The sequence below is a fragment of the Eptesicus fuscus genome, chromosome 12, assembly GCF_027574615.1.
Source record: "Eptesicus fuscus isolate TK198812 chromosome 12, DD_ASM_mEF_20220401, whole genome shotgun sequence".
Taxonomy (NCBI): Eukaryota; Metazoa; Chordata; class Mammalia; order Chiroptera; family Vespertilionidae; genus Eptesicus; species Eptesicus fuscus.
In genome coordinates this window covers 13319410-13341796 of record NC_072484.1, presented here as the reverse complement: position 1 = coordinate 13341796, position 22387 = coordinate 13319410, and positions in this window count along the sequence as shown.

Sequence of the window (22387 nt, the reverse complement as noted above, 5' to 3'; positions counted from 1 at the left end):
GTTTACTTCTCAAAACCAATAGCCTACTCATCAAAATTTACTTCAAGTCCTTCATTTTGTGGGGCGCACCAATCCAAAGCTGTTAGGTCATAAGCTCTGGCCAGTCCCAAATTGCTCCTCACCTTGCAAAACCTCCTTTAAAACTCACCCAGAGCTAACTCTGACTTCTGTATTCTGAGATACCACTAAGTCCATCAGGGTAGTGTTCTCTTGCAGCAGTAGATCCCAATAAATTTAGTTTTGTTTTATCAACATGTCTCCCTGGGGTCTTCTGGGAAGTTGACAGTCAACAGTAATACAGTGAAGGTGAAAGAACTTAGTCTTACCTTAAGAGTGTCTTGCCCTGGCCGGTTAGAGAGTTGGCCCACAGATAGAAGGGTCATGGGTTCAATTCCTGGTTAAGAGCTCATACCTTGGTTGCAGGTTTAGGCAACCTGGTTAGGGCAACCAATCAATGTGTCTTTCTCACGTCAATGTTTCTCTCTCTCTCATTTAAAAAAAAAGTGTTTTTTATAAAAAATATATTATTTATTTATTTCAGAGAGGAAGGGAGAGGGAGAGAGAGAAAAGCATCAATGCTAAGAGAATCATTGATCAGCTACCTCCTGCACACCCCACTCTGGACATTAAGCCCACAACCAGGGCATGTGCCCTGACCGGGAATCGAACCGTGACCTCCTGGTTCATAGGTTGACACTCAACCACTGAGCCATGCCTGCCAGGCAAGAGTGTCTTTTTATCTTCCATTTAACACAATCACATTTCAGGTAAATATTCAGTTACATCAAAGTTCAGCTCCTTTCAGGGCAGATTCTAATCTTGCCCAAGATGGTGACTGTGGATGATTTTGGCTTTGGGTGTTTGGAAGAGGAAGGAGGAGCTTTGATCCCTCGGATCTTTGCTGGCCTCAGGCTGTGTCACTGACCATATCTGCAGCACACAGGCAAGTGTCTTCCCTCTTGTTAAGCAGCTGAGTGGTTCTCCTGCCCTTGCCCCACAGATTTCGCTTGGTTCTGGTTTTAATTGTCAGTTTTGTGTGCAATGGAGATATTAACCTAGGCTGGTACTTTGTCCCCACCACAGCTGTACTGCCCCACAGGTCTGACAACCAGCGCCCGATAGCTGCCCTCCATGTTTGCTGTGAAGCAGGCGGGGATTTCTGCATCCTTCCCGGGCTTCTCAACAACTCAGGTAGGCTCTGCAGGCTATTCAGGCCTCCTTTCTGCCTAACAAGGCCATTGTGCCATTATCACTCAACCGTGGCCACTCTCTGAGTGCTCTCCAGCCAGGATTTTTAGGTTTTGGTTTTCTCCACTTAACACTTCGCCCCACCTAAGATTTCAGTCCGCACAGTGGAGATCGCATCACAGGTCACTGAGCATTCGCTTCCTCCTGCTTTGACACTTCTCTACACACTGACCTTCCCTCTGAAAACTATTTCCCTTCCCTGTCTGTCAAGGAGCATCCCCTGTACTCTGGCCTCCTAATGCGGTGGCATGGTGACATTCCTGGTACCTGTGGCGGATAGGGAGATGTGTCCCTCAGAACCCCCTACAGGAAAGAACTGGTCCACCCAGGCCTAAGGAATATGGTTAGCTGACGGCTCCCAGCTGTTTACTCCCTTAGGTCTTTCACTGGTTTCCAGCCATGATGTTCTCCATGGGGCGGCCCCAGACAACGACTGCACAGTGGTACCAGGGCTTAGCCATTTCTTCCCAATAAAGGACCACTTTATGGACAATCTCTGTGCCAGAACTTGTTGGTCTAAGAGAGACTTTCCTCAGTCTCCTTCCCTCACCTCTCATTTCAGAGGAGTCAGACCTACGTCAGATCTGAAATCTCTAGCGGTCAGAGCCTGCTTAGTCTCCTCTTTGTCATTCATAGGCGTTAACCACAAGAAATATCTTGCTCTTTTAATTGCTTCTTGGCATGTGCTTCCTGGAGGACACAACAATGCTGAAAGTGAACACAACTTATGAAAGAGCAGGTGAAAAAATCCTCATGTTTTCACATTGTATTCAAACCCAATGTGTACAATTAGCCCTCTTACCAACAACACAAAAAGCTATGCTAGATATTTTCCTTTTGCCTTCCAGATGCAATACCCACCCCTCTTTACCCTACTTTGCTAACAGACTGCAGTATCTACTTTTTCCTTTCTGGCCTCTAGGTGAGCTCAGACCATAAAAATCAACAGCAGGAGATTGAAAAGTGGGAGACAGTGAGATTGGGTAGGTGATCTCCCCAGCTCTCTCCCCACTGAGTCACCATGGATTGGCTGTGTCACCCTGCTGAAGGCCTCAGCACCTATCAGTGGGGGCGCCTCTCAGCGTTCAGGTAACTTCTTCCCCTTGCCTTATTAGGCACAGCTCCTCCTGTGGCTGGCCCTGAGGTACTTCACCATCCTGTGAATTCTGAACACTCTCCTGTATAGTTGGGTATGCCTGCCAATATGACTAAAACAGAGACCAAACACAATTTTATTGAGTTATCCAAATTCATTTGGCACAAGGTCATTAATTTTGTCAAACAAATTCTAAATCATTATGTTAGAAAGTCCTACTATTTCTAAAACACTGGGGAAAAAAAAACATGAGTAAAAGCAGGTTCCATGGAAGTGTTGAGATAAATTGAAATAAGCTTAAATCTACTTGAATCTTACTGTAAAGTTATTTTCACCATTTACCATAATAAGTAACAGACCCAGTCAGAAGCAATAATAGGTCATTTTTGAGTTAATTAAATTTCAGCATATGACATGAAACCAAAAATCATGTCTGGATCAAAAGTCTCTCAGGTTTGAGATGGGACCCTTCTGGATCATGTTGTTGTTTTCTCATTTTGAACAAGTATCTCCTCACCAAATGGGACTCTGATTTGTCCCATACGTTGAAAGGTAAATTGAACAAAGTGATTTAAGACTGTTTCTAAAACTCTTTTATCCTTTGTTTTTTAATGGTTTCTTTGAGAAGTTAAAAAGCTTTGAACTTTCTCAGAGACAATACGAATGCATTTACTCACAACATATGGCACCAAATATGTCTACAGTTTCAGAGAAAGTTAGAAAAGATTGTGCTCCATAGTCTTGGGGCCTCAAATTATGAACTTCTGAACCACAAATAACATAAGAAACAACATAATTCTAGAGGACTGGGTTCCGTGGGCCACAAACTGATATAGACACCCTCACACACAAGCACACCCCGACACGCTTATGTACACATACAAATCTCAGACTTCAGCATCAAAAAGGGGAACTTCCACACCTGATGATTAGTCAAGGAAAACAAGAGACAAACATACTGATATAGCTAGATGTGTGTGTGTGTGTGTGTGTGTGTGTGTGTGTGTGTGTGTGTGTCCACGTGCATACACGCCCAAGTGTCATTTTTAAAATGAATGCTTTAAAATCTGTTCTAATTCCTCAGGCTTATGATCAGCAAAATTCAGTCCCAGATTTTCAATGGATTCTTTTATTATTCTAATGCTTATTCAGTTCATAGAGATGATATCAATAAATTGGAGTGTTTTGAACAGAATGTATCATGCACCTCTAAGTCAAATGTTTGCATTAAATCTATGATCTTCACCCTTGTCTTATGTCCACATCTCAAGTGGCTGTTAGCTTTCTCATTTTTTTGTACCACCATTGAAAAATTTTCCAGATTGGAAACATGAGTGAATTTGATGATTTCTCTTCCTCATCAACAAATACAAGTATGTCCCCAAAAATTCTCAATGTGTACTTCCTTCCTCTTGCTTTCAGATCATTTTTCAGCCCCTTCCCATAGAGTGAAGTGATTCCATTTCCTCACTCCTCATTCCATTTTATCTTCACACCACCACTAGTTATCTTTCTGAGATGTACAGCTGATCTTACCATTAGCTACTTCTGCTTGGTACATCAGAAAGCCCTTTCTTTATCTCGTCCAGGAAGAATATTTAACCTCTTTACCTTACCAGGTGTGAGGAAGCCTGTCGTGGCCTGGTCTTCAATCACCTCAGTCCTTCTCCTCTGCTCACCTCCTCTGTGGATGCCAAGAACACCAAATCATTGCCATTTCTCAACACCACATGACTTTCAGTCTGCATGTCTTTCTACCCTGTGCCTTGACTTTCATCTGCGTGGATGGTGCCCTCTCATCCCTCAAGTTTCAACCTAAATGCAACATCTTCAGAGGCCTCGCTGACCAAGCCAGCCCAACTAATCAGTCTTTACGTTCTGCTCTTGGGGCACACCTGGCCGTATAATAGCATGCATTAAAGGTGGTAGCTGTTTACCTATACTTCTCTGTTTCCCCAGGAGTAGGTGTGCTCCATGAGGTGGGGCCAGAATTTAACTGATTTGACTGTGTTTTCCTAGTGTCCAGCATATGCTAGGTACCCATAATATATTTACTGATTGATTAAGTGAATGCATTTCCAAGTCTCCTTCTTAAAAGAAGTACCAGCTCATTAATTACTCTTATGTGCACATCTTAAAAAAACACCAAGTCATCTTATTAAATTACCTTTTGCACATTGTTAGCATCTCTGTAAAATAGTTTATAAATTTTCTGATGACAGGACCACCAGGGTAAATTAAAAAGTGATAAAAGCTCTTTTCTATTGGATCTCAAACTCAAATTCCTGACAACTTCAGTGTTGCCTTATGCCATACATATATCAAGGCATACATGCTTGTATATGCATGTGTGCACATATATGCACTCTTATACATACATGCTTGCACATATTCATGTATGTAGACTTCCAACCAGACATACATCTATGCATGTACACATACATATGTGGAAAGTTTAAAGAGGTGGCTCTGGGTATACACACTCTGGAATACTTGTTTTACTCTAAGTGCTAAACTAACAGTTTCACAAACATTATCAAATTAAATATCACCACAACCTTTGAGATAGGTACTCTTTAAAATGCTGATGTGTGTTGTAGGTAAACTGAGGCTTAAAGTTGTTGAATAGCCTGCCCAAGGCAAATAGCCATCACAGGGTATGGGTTTCTTAATTATAATATTGAAACTTATTCTTTTCCCAGTCTCCTGTGCTTCTCTCTTCTACAAGTTAATTTCTTAGTAGTTTATGTCTCTGAAACAGGTTTGCTTTTGATTGAGAAATTCCTAGAACAGAACAGAAAAAAAATGATGACAATCCAGTCAAATAGAATTCTGGCTATTGAGCAGGAACTGGAGGACACTTAAAGGGAGACTGTAAATGAGCATCATTATCAGTTGACATCAGTTTATCATCACATTAAATGTTATTTCAATACTTGAGCATTAGGAGTGGAAAGTACTAATATTTAATAAACCTAAAGTTTACTTGCAAATAAACTCTGTAATTAGCTAAAAAATCAATGTACATTTAACATTTTACATTGCATATATATACATATATAAATTTTATATATTTTTTTCAAAAAAGGTAAAAACACCTGTCTGGCCGGTGATGCTCAATGGTTGAACACAGACCCATGAACCAAGAGATCATGGTTCAATTCCTGGTCAGGGCACATGGCTGGGTTGTGGGGTTGATCCCAAGTAGGGGGTGTGCAGGAGGCAGCTGATTGATGTCTCTCTCATCAATGTTTCTATCTTTTCCTCCCCCTTCCTCTCTCTAAAATTAAAAAAAGTTAAAACACCTAAATCGTTCTGTTTATACACATATATGTATATACCTGCACACACACAGATATCTCCCCCTTAGAAATCCTCACACATTCATCCGAAGTTATGTATTACAGGAAAAAGTGTCCTGTTTTCTAACAAACCTAAGATTGACCTCTTCTTTTATAGATCAGATGGTAGTTGCTTCTCTGAAGATCACAAACCGTTTGCAGCTAAAGCCAATAAGAAGCACAAAGCATCTCGACTAATTTACTGGCTCATTCTGACAACACTAGAGGAAGTCTACATTTCCGTTAATGCTACAAAGTGTCCACAAAGCTAATGAGGGACACAACAACTCTCCTGCTGCTATGAGGAGAAAATTCTGGAATGCATTTCTCTATTTCTAAAATACATAAATAATGCTAAGCAAAGCAAAACCAAAACTAAGGTCCCAGAGGTAAATCCAAAGTCAACTTTGAGGTTTGGGAACATCATACTGTTTGAAGAATTTAGGAAATGTGTTTAAGTTGACTGTTGGTCTCAAAGGCGCATTCATGAGTTAATCACTGACAGAGATTGAGATACTCACAAAGCCTTTGAGAATTGCCTGCACACCCCTCCCTCCATGACAGGGAGCGCAGCCCCTGCAGCCCATCCGAATGTCTACCATTAGTGATAAAGAGTGGGCTGGGGACGTGAGAGCCACTCAGGTGAAAAATAGGTAGATAGCATGAGGCAGATAACAACCCTCTTCAAAAAAGCAAGAGCTATTTAATGCTTTCTCTTATCCCTATAACTTCAAATTTTTGTTCTTAATCCAATCTGCCATAGTATTCAGAGAAAACATTTCATTTCTGTCGCTGCTGCTGTCCTGCATCTCATGAAATAGGAAGAGCAGTGGACTGGGGCCCAAAGGTTCACAGGTCCAGCTGTGTCCTTGGAGGAATTCGCTCTATCACCTCCCGCTGGTCACTTAATTTCCATGTGTCTCAGTTTTCCTTTGTTATGGGGTGAACTAAGCCCCTCTCTGCTTTAAAATGTTTATTCTATGGTCCCCACCATCGCTTTCTTCAATTGTACCATTAAGAAAGACAAAAAGCTAATGTTACTATAAAAATACTTATGCTAAAGTACATATTTACTTCAATATGTAGAAAAATACACACAAAAAGAGACTAGCAAGAAATGTCTCAATCTGGGAAGGAAGGAGAAGTGGGGAGACAGTAAGGGGAGGACTTTTACAATTTATTCTAGATATTTTTGTATTCCTTCCAACAAAAATAAGTTAATACAGTAATGGTATAATAAACAAACAAACAAAAATACTCTAATGTTTCTTGGGCTCTTAAGTTTGGGTATCGACCTAAGAGGACCATCACCAAGAAGAAATTACCCAGTGCCTATGGAGAACAGCAAACATGGTCACAGAACTATGGTCACTCTTCCACGAGAGCTCCTGGAGGTACCAGCCGGGAGAGCTCATTTCAAGTCAATTGAAAAGTTGTCTCTTTCCAGGCTATTGGACCTTAAGAAAATCATAACTTAAGATAGCAATCATTTCAAAAGCTTGATCACAACTCTGCCTTTTTAAACATAATATCTCACCTCTGGATTAAGTTTTAATAATGCTGCAGGCCACTTTCATAAACATTTTATAATTATGCTTTCAGTGTGTGTTATAGACTGAATGTTTGTGCCCATCTAAACCATACATTGAAGCCCTAATCCACAATGTGATGGGACCTTAAGGGTGGGGCCCCATGATGGGTTTCCTTGCATATGAGGAACACAGCAAGATGGCGGCTCTCCTCAAAACCCAAGCATTTCAGCACCCTGATCTTGGGCTTCCAGCCTCCAGAACTGTGAGACATGAATGTCTATTGTTTAAGCCCCCCAGACCATGGCATTCTGTTAGAGAAGCCTGAACAGCCCTAGCCTGTAGATTGAAGGGTCCCGGGTTTGATTCCAGTCAACAGCACATGCCCAGGTTGCAGGCTCCATCCCCAGCAGGGGACGTGCAGGAGGCAACTGATCAATGATTCTCTCTCATCATTGATATTTCTATCTCTCTCTTCTCTCTCCCTTCCTCTCTAGAATCAATAAAATATATATATATATATTTTAAAAGAAGCCTGAACAGACTAAAACAGCATGTTTTCTCTGCCCATATTTGGAAATCACTATTTCCAATGAAGGCTGAGAACTAAGCAACCTAAATTCACAGGAATGTGTGTAACTATCGAAAGCAAGTGCCCGCTGGTGTCCCCGCCCAATCCATGCATGTGCTGAGCCTGTGGATGTGCCATTGCCTTGGCTACCAAGGAGCCGCCTGCATGTTGTTGAAGCTCTTGAATCTCCTTTGACAGATGAAGCCGGTCATCAGGGTTGTGTGTGGACAAAGGCCTGGTGCCTGCTCCTGAGTTGCTTGCTGATCTTCACTGGGGCCTGAGAAGGAACCCTCATGAACACCACTGGGCTACATTTTGTGTGAATGGATTTAGAACTTGTTTGACCTTCTTCTAAATGATTTACTAGTATATTCATCAGGTTAATATCAATGTCATGAATGAGGATGAGTCTGCTTTCAGATCTCTTATTCACCCCAAGTTCTCTATTTCTGTGTAACAACAATCCTAAACTTAGTATAAAACCACACGAATCATTTATTGTTATTATCTCAAATGGTTCTGCACATTGACTGAGCTCAGCTGGGCAGTGGGATCTCTCATGTAGCAACAACCAAATAGGACTGGGGCTGGAGTCAGGCATGAGAAGACTCAAACAGCTCTGTCTATCTCTATCTCTTTGGTCACCTCTGTGGTTTTCACGGGGATGGTGGTGGAGGTCCTGAGAAAGCACCAGGTGGAATATGTCCCACTTTTTCAATTAGCCATGAATGGGACACGGCATCACTTCTGCCCTATCCTACACATTAGAATTGACTCACTAAGGCCGATCCTACTCCAGGGGAAGCTTTCTAGACTACCTCTTGATGAGAGGAGTTTCAAAGAAAGCAGGGTTGTGTTTAAACCACCACACAAGTCAATATTGGTCCCTTGACAAAGTCTTTGATGCATCTTTTTCTTCTGGTCCTCCCTCTTTTTTCTTTGCATGAGTCACTAAGGGTAGAATAATAAAAATTTTTAAAAAGCTAGCAGATCATATTTCTCTCATTCATGCCTCCCTCCACTGCTGCATTCATTCTTTCAGCAGAAAATAGAAACCAGGTAACTTAAATGATTCAACCCATCTTTAATAGCAGAACAGGCAGTAGAACCCCAAAACTCTTCCATTTTCTATGGAAAACAAGAAAATTAAATGACCCAAACTGGGCTGTTCAGAAGGACTAGGTCAGGGCTGATGGGTCCCCACCTCTGGGGTGGTCACACTGGAGTTAAATGACCACTTGCTCACGATAGGGATGGGTTGAGTGTTGGAAAATATAGTAGTTTCTCGATGGTCATTCTCCAAGCCCAGCTGGTGTAGACAGGGTGCTTTTCTGAGATGCAGTTCAATGTGCAGGATGTTTATTGAGAAGAGGCTTTGGAACCAGGATGTGTGGAGGAGAGCCACAGTGGACCCCACAGGGCATTTTGAAATGGAGTGGTGCAGAGAGGGGCCCAGACAGCAAGGCCTTTGGAGGTGTAATCAACGGCCATTGGATGCTGTGCCTGGAAGGACATGAGCTGGGCTTTTGCTTGAACACACAAAGAAGATGGTCTGCTCCTGACCCTCTCAGCAGCCACTGTCCTTCCTTAACCAGGGCCACACAGCATATCACACATCACAGTGGTTTGTTGTGAATCACCAATGACAAGGCCTTTGTTCCCAGAGATTCTGAGTCAGTAAGTCTGGGGTGGGGTTGTGTTTCTAAAGGGCTTCCTGGTGGTTTTTATTTACAGCCAGGTTCCCTATGCACCCCCTTGGCCCTGTGGCTCTGAGGCCCTCCTGGGGCGGGCAGAGATAACAAGGGGATGAGTTGAAGGCGTTCCCTGGGCCAGGGCTGGAATGCAGTGAGCATTCAAAAGTCCCAAATAACAAAAGTGAACATCAGGCCTTGATTACCCAGATCCCCCCAAGTTCATCAGTAAATTGTCTGAGCCAGGAGGTGTGTCACTTCCACAAAGCAGAGTTGAAAGAGGGCCCGGTTCTCACCTCTCGCAGCTGGCACAGCCCAGCAAGCCTTGTCATTCCTGACAGCAGGTTCTCCTTGAGAGCCTGCTGAATTGAACTTTCAGCTCACTGACTTGGCTCATTCCCCAGCTGGAGAAAACAGCCCAATTATACACACACAGAACTTGAGCTGGGAGCTGGAGGAGGAGTTACACCTCTTGCCTAAGTCCAGCCTGCAAAATTGACTTTTCTGTCAATGAGAACACAGCTCTGCTTTCACTTCTCCTGTGTGCTTTGGCAGTTTCAGCCTGGCTGTAAAATTTATCCAAGGAAAACTGGCATTTATCTTGGGTTCACTTCCCCCAGCAAAACTGATAAACAGATGGGGGTTCGCCAGGCCCGGTTAATTTGGTTAGCACTTTATAAAATACAAATGTCACCCTATATTTCTGCAGGGATTATTTACTGCTAACTGGGAAGTTATCGGTCTGCTATATTCTAACAGGATTGTTCACACCATTTAAAGGACCCACTTCCCAATGTTTGTGAGGCCCGGAGTGCAAAGGGACTTTATAGTATTGTTGGCAATACAGGAATAAAATAGCCATGCTAGGTATGTGTGTGCATACACGGGACACTTATCTGTAAGGGTTATGGAGAAAAAAAGAGAAAGAGGGAAGAAAAAAAGAAATCAACAAGCTCTGATGGGGAAACTTGCAAAGGAGATCAGAATTCAGACAAAACGTCCCACCCTGGTGTCTAGGAGTTTTGTTATTTTTCTTTTGTGTCCCCGCTAAAGGCACTGGGAGGATCAGAGACCTCATCCCAGCTCTGTTTACTCTGGGAACAATCGGTGGTGTATGAATAATAATGACTCCCTCTGACCATGACTAATTGAATTGCAGCGTGCAGGCAGCGGCAGCGAGAGGGCTTTGCTGGCCAGTCCATCACTGCGGCTTCTCAAGTAGCCATGGACAGTGATTGATGCCATGTCGCTTCCCAAAGAGCAACATCGAACACCTAAGAGCAGGGGTATGAGCCTGCACTTGCGTTTCTATTAACCAGGGCCTCCCAGAGAGGAGGTGAACGTCAGGCGTCAAAGATGGGTTTGCAGATGAAAAGGGAGGAGAAGACAGACAGCTCCCCAATTTCTCAAGACCAAGAGTCTTGGTCCTAGGGATGAATGAGGAAATGGCAGCCCATGCAGGTCACAGTGGGGCTGCCTCTGCTGAGGCCATGCCCATTATAAGTATTTGGCTTGCCCGGCCGGTGAGGCTCAATGGCTGAACGTAGGCCTATGAACCAGGAGGTCACAGTTCGATTCCAGATCAGGGCAGGTGCCCAGGTTTCGGGCTCGATCCCCAGTAGGGTGTGTGCAGGAGGCAGCCAATCAATGATTCTCTCTCATAATTGATGCTTCTATCTCTCTCTCCCTTTGAAATCAATTTAAAAAAATTCCATCCCCTTTGAAATCAATAAAAAAAAAAGTATTTGGCTTGTTTGGGGTGCAGTGGAAACTCCTGCTTATAAGACAAAAATGACAAAATAGCCAGAAATGTGTCCCTTTAAGAGGATGTTTTGACACTGACACATGAGATAGAAGGGGAGACAGAAAATGAGAGAGGGGGAGAGAGCTGTAGAAAGCAGTTGAAAACGGAGTCTATGGCCATGTCTATATTCTAACAATGGATCGCATGGGGACCTTAACATTTGGCCGTCCTGGCTGTCTGTGCTGTGTTTACACAGCAGAACCGTGCAGCTGGGACCTCGGCTCAGTCGGACTTTGTTCTCACAGTAAGAAGCTGACCCCTGATGAACTGCGATCAGGGAAGCTTACACTACCCACCAGCCTTTCTGGTGGTCTGCACACAGTGGAAGTCAGCCAATGACAGGGTCACTGGTTTCCATCGCAGTTGGATTTAGTCGGGCCAAGCCCCAGATTGGCACCTTTGGATGAGAGCTGTGCATACCACCCTGGTTATTCTTGGTGGCAAGGACTTGGCATTTTGCAGGCACCTCCTGGCATTGGCTGCTTCCCTGATAGAGCCCCAAGGGAGAGGCGCCCTCACGGCAACCAAGGGAACCATTCTTGACTGCTATCTAGAATCTCAAAACTTCACATTCCCTCCAAACACTCATTCATTCTCATCAGCTCCCTGTGCTTTAAAATTAGCCATAGGTGTCACTACCAACAGTTATTTTACTGCACATGTTTCTCAGCTCCACTTCCCATGAAAAAATAAGATAACCTCTGGCTATTCTATTACAGAAATAAAGGATATCTCATTTTTATAAATAAGGAGATATTTTCTAAACTTCTAAAATGTTTCTATTTTGCTTATGTAGTTGTCTGTCTATCTATCTATCTATCTATCTATCTATCTATCTATCTATCTATCATCTATCTAGCTGATAAATAAAACCAGAGAGAAAGGTGGTGCGAGGGAGCAGCCTCTACCCCAGTCAGCAGTAGGGTGCGGGATGCCACTCCATGCAACCAGGCTGCTGCAGGTGATGTGAAATGTTTTCAATCCATTATATCCAGGCTGTTTTAGTCCCTGGTTTCCAATCTCCAGCTCAACCTAATAAACAAACAGGATGACCACCCTGGCATAGGCCACACTCCTGGGGTTAAGATATTCCACTGAGAATCCCTTCCCTCTTTCCGAGCTGGTATTCAGAGCCACTGCTCTGGTGCTTTAAATACCAAACAAAGGGAAACAGAACTGGCCTAACTGTGGCACAAGTGAGGGGAGAGGATGGGAAGGAGAAGCATTTATCCCTGCAATTTGTATAAGAAAATAGTCTAAACCCTTGCCCCGAAGACAGGCCCTTCCCTTTGGTATGAAGCAGCAGAATTTATTATGAGAGAAAGCAGAAACCAATCTAATTTCTAGAAAGACTGCAGAAGACAACCCATCTGGGCTGGAAACTGTCCAAACCCACGTAACCTACCCTCTTGGCTCAGATGCGTGAAGGCAAGTTGTGCCTCATGGCTTTGAGTGGGGCCACCATGCACTGTCTTCACCACCCCAACCTGGCCCTATAAAAGCTTTACACTCTGCCCTAGCTGGTTTGGTTCAATGGATAGAGGGTCGGCCTACCGACTGAAGGATCCCGGGTTTGATTCCAGTCAAGGACACATGCCCGGGTTGCGGGTTCAAACCCCAGTAGGGGGCATGCAGGAGGCTGCCAATCAAGGATTCTCTCTCATCATTGATGTTTCTATCTCTCTCTCCCTCCCCCTTCCTCTCTGAAGTCAATGAAAAATTAATAATAATAAAAACTTCACTCTCTGAGGCTAGACGTCTTCTACACCCCACTCCATTGAAATAAGTCTCAAAGGGGAATTTAAGGAAAGGACTACAGGGAAGATGGCAGGGAATTCCAAGAGGAGAGGGAAGCAAGAATGAAAATCAAAGGTGCATTCGTCTCACAGCATAATTCCCACTGGGTGGTCTGGGTTCCCCACACCTACAAAGTTGTGAGCAAAGGCAGGGCTTCTCCTGACAACTTAAGGGTCCTGCAGGTGAAACCTAGTTAGAAGGAAGAGAATTTTTCTTTCTGTAAAAGTCAACCCTCATTAGTTACTTGAGACTATAGAGAAGTAATGACACTTTAATGTACTTTGCTCCCTATGTGCCCTGCACTGAGTACTTACAATATTCCAGGTTCATTTTACTCCCAACAATCTAACAGGTAGAAAATATTATCATCCCCATTGGCAGCTGAGGCAGCTGAGGCACAGAGAGGTCAGGTCAATGCCAGGTAAGCTAACCCAGGTTTTTCTCAAGGTCCCATGCAGTCAGCCCTGACAGGGACGTTCTCAGCTAGATCCCTGAGGTGAGTATTGGAGTGTCTGAGAGTACTGAGCTCTCAGACTTGGATACTCATGACAGAGAACATTGAATGAGGAGCAGAATTTGGATACGGCAGATTGGGGGACACACTGAGGTTGTCTGGAAGGCCTCCTGCTTCCCGGGAGTGCTAGGACTTCAAATGACCAGCCACCTTTCTATATCCCATAATTCTGTGGGCATTTTTGACTACTCAAGGGACTGCTTTTGAGGCAGCTTCAAGCACAGTTAGCTATCTATATATATAAAAGCCTAAGCTATGATGTGCACTGACCACCAGGGGGCAGACTCTTAATGCAGGAGCTGTCCCCTGGTGGTCAGTGTGCTCTCACAGCCAACCTCCCATGGTCCCTCCTCCCAGCAGGTCCCTATCTGCCCAATGGAGACTGGGTGAGATGGCCCTGATCGTCCCCATCACCAGCCAGGCCAAGGGCCCCCACCTGTGCACGAATTCGTGCACCAGGCCTCTAGTCACGATATAAGTTGGTACAACCTTTTTGAGACATGAACTGTTAAAATGTAAATGAACATATGCTTTGGGTCTAGTAGTGAAATAAAGTTAGTGAAAAAAAATGAAAATGGTGCCAAGTTGTCTTCCGAAAGTACCAAGAGCTACATAACCTGTTCACCGGGAAAAGCTTGTAGTTATAGTTAAGGGGTTAAAATGAGGTTGCTGGGTTGTACAGTGTATTTCCTCCATTTCCCAAACCTTAATGGAATGTCAGTTTGTTTCCACCTTCCACAATACAGAAGCATATATATTCATTTACAGACAACTTATGTAACGTTACATAGGATTGCTATCATTTATAGCTTAATCTTAATTAATTGTCCTAAATGGAAATAACTTTTACTAAATGAAAATGAAAATTATAATCCTTATTTCTGACTAAAAACTTGAGTGGCCTTCTAAAAACAGAGTTTCAATGATTGTCAACTACCCTCATTGGCTTCTTTTTTCTTTCCTTTCTAGTCTTTGTTACTTCTAATGGAGACGCAGCCTCTTTTTATAAAAATCCCATCTATGAATTCCCACTCTGGCTTCATTTTAGGCTCCATTACATCAGGTTGTGACAGCCTCTGAAAGATGCTGCGATGTGCTTGCTGACCTCATCCCCTTTCAAATAGAACTTGTTGCTCTGGCTGCAGGGGGGCTCCTTTCGGGATGCCACAGCCGCCCAGAGCCCTGGGACTCAGGCCCTGCCCTGCCCAGGGACTGATGACTGTGGGTACATACACGCCTGACCATCTTAGGAACTCGGGATGACCCTAAAAGGCTTTCCCAGCCCCAGTGCTGCACCTGGCTTGTGTCACTCTCTGACCAAATTCATATTCTTCAGTTATTATTTTCTTCCTTATTTGCAAAATAGACAAAATGCTTAAATCCTTTGAGGATGATGAAGTTGTATGCAAAGAACTTCTGACAGCGTCCTTCTCCCTGCACTGCGCTTAGGAAAGGCAGGAAGTCTTCCTGAGGCGGGACCCCTGGAGAATGCAGTGCCCTTTGGTGGATCTCTACATCGCACAGCCACTAGCTGACCTGGCAGAAAGTACATTTGGCTCCACGAATTCCTTGGGTCTTTCTTGTCTGGTTTTCCTAGGAACTCATCAGTTAGGCTGACATGGTTATGGAAGGAAAATGTACAGCCTGCTCTACAGGTGAAGGACCTGGGCTAGAATTGGCCCTAAGCAGGGTTCTGATGCCTTTTTCTCTCCTGTTTAAACTCTATTTTCTTCAGAACTTGATTCCACAATCAAATAATTTTCTTTTTCTATTCTAATAAATGTTTTCATATATTGGGATAAATTTTATAACAGCTGAATATTTTATCTTGGGATTTTTAGCATTTTTAAATAATTTCTAAATTTATATTTCATTAAATTTCAATACCAATTATTTTTCTACTGGATGAATTTTCCATAATAGTACTTAAACTCTTTGTCATACATTTATGTAACCTTTAATTTTATAAATTATTAGTGATAAGCAGACACTAGTTATTACATAATGATTTATGTTGTAATGATGGTAATTCTCAACTTAAACTGGAGATCAAGAATATCATCCTCGTACCTTAAAAAACAACAGGTGATATGAATGTCAGTAAGCATACTAAATGTTAGCACTATGCCATTAATGGCAAGGTTTTACATTTAAAGGTCCTCACCACAGATTTCTTATTTAGAAGCACAGATTATTTTAGATGTTAGATGACCACAATTACTTGATCACTGTACTAATTCCTTAAGTTAAAAAGTAGAGTTACTTTACTTCCATTATCAGAATTGTTGTAATATTCTAACATCATTAGGCTATGACAGCTTATTGCCATCTGTTGGGAAATTTTCATAACAAATAAATCATTTGTCTGCCCTGAGAGTCAACAATGTTATAATTAGAAATAGGAAAAAATCAAAATGAGCCTGGCCAGTGTGGCTCAGTGGTTTAGCATCGACCTGTGAACCAGGAGGTCACAGTTTGATTCCAGGACAGGGCACATGCCTAGTTTACAGGCTTGATCCCCAGTGTGAGGCATACAGGAGGCAGCCAATCAAAAGTGAAAAGGTGTCAGTGATATGAAGTTCCATGGATGGAAGGGTTGTTTTTTTTTGTCAGTGTCACATGGTGCCTGGCAGCTCCTCAATGGCACTCATACCATCACTCCTCAGATTATGAGAGTGTTCTTTTCCCACTTGTAAAATGCGGCACTATGTGCCAGACTGCATGGCACAAAGTAAATACCCATCTTCTAAATTTGCAAAAATTTTAAAAGAGGTTTTTATATATAGAATAATATTTGTTTGATATATCCTAATATGTGGGTAGAAAGTAGGCCATTAACGGACAAGATTTGATTCTTATTCATTTTTTCTTTAACTTAAAAACACTTGCAGCCTAGGTATCCATTGATGGATGAACAGATAAACAAAATGCAGTGTACATACAATGTATGCATATAATAAATGCATATAATGGAATATTATTTAGCCTTAAAAAGGAAGGACATAACCTGCTGAACAAAAAGATAGATACAGAGGCAGTAAAGCATCGAACAGACTGTCAAATTACAGCAGGAAGTCTGGGGAGTGTTGTGGAGGGGGGGAAGAGATCAACTGAAGGACTTGTATGCATGCATATAAGCATAACCAATGGACGCAAAACACGGGGGGGGGGGGCGGGAATAAGGGCATGCAACAGGGGCAAGGGGAGGCTGGGGTAAGGTCAATGGGGAGGGAAAGGAGATATATGTACTACTATGTGTAATACTTTAAACAATAAAATAAAATTTAAAAAAATAAAAAATTTTAAAAAAAGGAAGGACATTCTGACTCAATGAACCTTGAGGACATTATACTGAGTGAAAGAAGGCAGACACAAAAGGACAAATACTGCATGATTTCACTTACATGAGGTACCTAGAGTAGTTAAAGTCAGAGACAAAAGTAGAATGGTGGTTCCCAGGTTCAGGGGGGGAGGAGTGTTGCTGTTTAATGAGGACAGAGGTTCCATTTTACAAGATGAGAAAGCTCTGGAGATTGGTTGCATAAGAGTGCGAATGTCCTCATTATCACTGAACTGTACACTTAGAAATGGTTAAGATGATAAAATTTATGCTATGTGTATTTTACCAAAATTAAAACTTTTTAAAAAAATAACCAGAAAGTTATGGAATCTTCCAGGAAGTTATTAAGAAGGTGGGAAGGGCCATAAAATGATGCACAATTGGAAGCAGGGATTAAAGATTTAAAAAAAAAACTTTTATGTTTCTAAAAAATAAAGAACACAAGTATTTACTAAGTACCCACTATAGGCTAGACCCCAAGGCAGACATGTGAATGACGCATCCGTATGGAAGAACATGATAACCACTCTAATAGCAGCACCAAGGGAGAGCTTTGAAAATGAGGAGGCTTACTCAGGGGCCATGCGTGGATCCTAGTCAATAAGCCCTTCTCCACTCTGCTCAGCCTACCCTGATGGCCCCCTCCTCCCCACTGCCACCATCTCCGGTGTGGAATTCACCGGAGGTCTGAGCTAGAAGCCAGTTAAGGGAGTGTCAATGCCTGCAGTGCAGCCTTCACCTTATGGGTGAGAAGGGGGTGGGTGGCCATCAGGGGCATGGCTCCTCACTCTCCAGCCAATGTACTTCCTGCTACTTGACTTCCCACACTTTCCCCATTTCTCACACTTCTCCACAGATCAAACACCCTCATCTTTCCCTCATCTCTGCCTGAAAAGGCTTATTTTTGAAAGAAAATTTCCTAAAGAGTCACACAGTCCATTGAATGAGGGATGGATGACTTAAATTGAATAGCTCAAACAGGTGACTCTATTTCTGACAGGTTTGGCATAAACATTTTTATGATGACAAATCCATAAATAATCATTTTTTCCTGGCATTTTCCAAATGATGAAAATTAGTCTGAATGGAAAAATAAAGCTCTATGTTATTACTGCCAGTCCCATAATCCTGGGTTTTTACACTGGCCTGACTTCATGGGTGCCCCGTATCATCTCCCAAGGGAGGTTTTTCCCTGGCCTTGGTGCCCTCTGGGTCAGCCTGGCATAGCAGACCAGGATCTCTGGTTCGGCACCACTTGCCACAGCTCTCAGCCAATGAGTGACAGGAGTTGGTAGTTAAATACCTCAGCACCCTCACTCCTCAGGTGGGATAACCAGAGACATGTGTTCCATGCTGTTCCCCAGAGATCCCCAGTGAAATGAGACTCCAGTGGCCACTGCGGTAATTTGCATTCAAATGCCCCCTGTACTGGCTGTCTTTCCTCCCTCTCAGCTCCCAGGAATTCCTAGTGCCATCTCCCAAATGAATGACCTGTCTAGACTTCTCATCTCAGGACATTCTCTCCTCCGTCAGATTCCAACAGCCTCAGCGATCATTTTCATAGTGCCTATAAATTTCTCTTCTTTAAAGCAAAAGCAGCCAAAAATGGTGCCTGCATACAGAAACAGTGAAGGGAGAACATCTTGACTCTGGAACTTTCCAGATGTTTTCATTCAAAAAGCCAGTCAAACTTCTAGGGTCTCCTTATTTACTCAACCCAGGTATAGACACTGAAATCCCTGCCAATCCAGTTTGCATGACAATTTTAGGTCTACATGCACTCCCTAACGTAACTCCCCTGTAAAATTCCCACAGGGAAATCAATGTCTGCCTGTATATTTATTTGTTTTTAGCAGTCAGGTGGGCGGTTTGTGTTTATTAACTCAGTCTGGCTTGCATACATATTGCAGGTAGGGACAAATCAGGATACTCCTCAGACTGCTTTCTCTTTTCATGTTTCCTTGTTTCTTAATATTTTCATGGTTGAAGGGAAACAGAAAGGAGAGACAAAGGAGGGGGAATATGTCACTTACATTTTTAAAAAGCAGATATAATTACCTTTAACAGGAAGCTGTTATATAAGAATAACAATATGGTTTGTTTTCCTAAAAAAGAGTAAAGCATACATGCCCTTTTCCCCCCAAATAATAAGAGAAGAGAAAGGGCATAGGGTTAAACTGTACACTCAAAATAGAGTGACATATTCCCATGATGTCAGATTATTAAGCAGTCTCCAGGATAGTGAACAGGAGAATAGAAAAGTGTCAAATCCTCCAGATCTAGATTTCATAAATACATATTGAATAGGCCCCTCTGAGCTAGATGCTGTGCAAATATAAAGAAAACAAAAATATTTATACTCAAGAAACACACAATCTGGTAGGGAAAATCAATGCAAATAATAGGATGGGATGAATTTTTTTTAAATAAAAATAAATAAATATGTATGTTATAGAGTTGAGAGGTTTAATGCCTTAGGAGAGATTAGGAAAGTTTTTATGGACAGTCTCTCCTGGGATAGGTTTTGGAGGATGAAAGGAGTTAGCAAAGTGAGGAAGGTGGGGAAGGGCATTTCAGGCTGAGGGAACAGCATATACCAAAGAGCAGTGCAATGCAGGTGCTATCTATCTATATAAAAGGCTAAGTGACTGACCGTCCGCACTGGCAATCTAAAAATAAACGACTTGCACATGCACAATACATATAAAGCTCTGGCTGGCACTAATTGCACGTGTGAGTTTCGATCTGTCATTGTCAATCGTGAATTTGGTTGTTTTTGTTGACATTCTTAAGCTGAAAGAAAGCAGTGTTGTGGACAGAATATGTCTGAAAACCAACTATTGGCACAATGTACCTCTGAAGTCGAAAGAAGCCGGCTTCGTCGACAGAATGTATCTGAATACCAACTATTGGCACAACATACTATTTGAGTGATGATTCCATCGATTCAACAGATGATGCCAAAAAGGAAAAATTTCCCATTGAATTTCTTAATAGTATTACTCCTTTGGGAATGCCGTGTCATAAATTAAAATTGAAAGTAGGTGCAATCATCATGCTACTGAGAAATCTTAATAGTAAATGGGGTCTTTGTAATGGTACCAGATTTATTGTCAAAATATTGCAACCTAACATAATTGAAGCTGAAGTATTAATAGGATCTGCGGAAGGAGAGGTTGTTCTGATTCCAAGAATTGATTACTCCCCATCTGACACTGATATCCCATTTAAATTAATTCGAAGACAGTTTCCAAACATTTGTGGTGACTATTAATAAATCACAAGGACAAACTCTAGACAGAGTAGGAATATTCCTGCCTGAACCCATTTTCGGACATGGTCAGTTATATGTTGCTCTCTGTATGACCTAAAAGGGTGGAGTTAGGGAAAGAGACTTATGGGAATCAAAAGTTTTGAGAGAAAGAGAAAAAGATAAGGAGAAAAATCTGTTTACTCTTTAAAAAATAACAATCCAGAACAAAAGTCCTACAGCAGCTCTGTCCCATAAATATAATGTGGGCCACATCTGGCATTTTAAATTTTCTAGTAGCCACATAAAATAAAGGAAAATGTTAACAATACATTTTATTTAAACCAATTTATCTAAAATATTACCTTTCAACATATAATTGATATTAAAAGATATTGATGAGACATTTCATTTTTTTGCCTAATTCTTTGAAGTATGGCATGGTTTTTACATTTATAGCATCTCTATATTTAGACGAGGCATATTGCAAGTGCTCACTAGCCACATGTTGCCAGTGGCTACTATACTGCTCAGCAGTCCCAGATTACCTAGTCATGGTTGGAAGCATGGGAAGGAGGAGGGAGGAAATGAAGTTTTATTTGGGAGGGGAAATTAATTCTCGACATTAATAAAAATAAAATTGTAATACATTTAAACAGTATAAATACTTATTAAAATAATGAGTAAAGGATATAAAGTCTATAATTTATAAAACAATGTAGAAAATATAAAACAAGGAAAAGTGATAAATCCAGTAAGAGCCTTCATGCACCACAGCAAGCATTGTAAAAAGGAAATTTAAAAGTGACATGGTGTGAATATGTCCAAATAAATCAGTAATCACAACTAATGTGAAGGGATAAGATTCACCTGTTAAAAGACAACAGATGCTCAGATTGGATTTTTTTAAAAGAATAAAATCACCTAGCTATGTCCTGTTTAAGACACACACACACACACACACACACACACACACACACACACACTTGAAATAAAACCAAGAGAAATGTTGAAAATAAACAGAAAAATATGCAAAACAAATGCTAACTAAGAAAAATAGGTATAGTTAATGCCAAACAAATAGAGCTCATGCAAAAAAAAAAAAACACTCTAAAAGGGTAATATTTCATATGAATAAAAATATATTGTTTATGAAACTTTATAGGTTCAAATAATATAAAACAAAAACCATGAAGAATAAAAAGGAATTGGTATTTCTAAAATTATAGGTAAGAGACATTAAGATGTTTTTTGGAATTCAATATATCATATACTCAGAAATAATAAAGGAAATTTGAATAATAAAGTTAATATACTTGATTTCAAAACTGTATTAATCTTTGTCACCCAAAGGCAAAAAATACACATTTCTTTATCTTAAACTATAAATTATGAAAGTCTCTAAACTTGCAAAATTACAATGTACCGGGCCCAGGCCCATCCTTCATATATTTGTGTCTCCCTCTGTAGGGAGAATACTTAACACACTTTGCTGTGTATTTTATATTACATCATCCCCAAACTTATGAGGCAGATCTTCATGGAGCAGGGATCCCCTGCTCTCTGGCTTCTGGATGGATCTGCCCATGGGGAGACCCAGCAGTGGATCACATCGGGAACAGGGTGAGGTCAGGGTCTTTCCCCCACACCTGACTGGCAGCTCCTGCCAAGCTGCCTTCTCACAGAACTGCCCATTCTGGACTTGAACATGGCCCTTCCTCTCTCCCCTTCAAGCCTAAGAGTGTTGCCTTCACTTTCTTGAGTAACCCTGACGAATGTCATCAGCTTTTTGCATGTGGTTCTTCATTTGTTTCCTCCCAACACCAATACACATCTCCTTTATTTGGGGAAAGAGGCTATTAAGGAAAATCCCATATATTTTCACTTCTAAATACTTAACATGCATCTCACAAAAGGAATTCTTTTTATATAATCACTATGTCTTATGATCCTTAATAAAATAAAAATATTTAAATAAAATAAAAAATATATTTTCTTAATAATATCTAATGTCTAGACCATTTTCAAATTTCCATAATTATCCAAATATCACAGTTTGTTTGTTCAATCAGGATTTCTAAAGTTTACTAATCATATGTATTTGTTACATCTCTTAATCTCTTTTCATCTGAAATTATCCCCTTTCCTTCTATGCTTATGTCTGGTTGAAGTCAATGGGCCTATTGAGTGCCACACTCTGGATTTA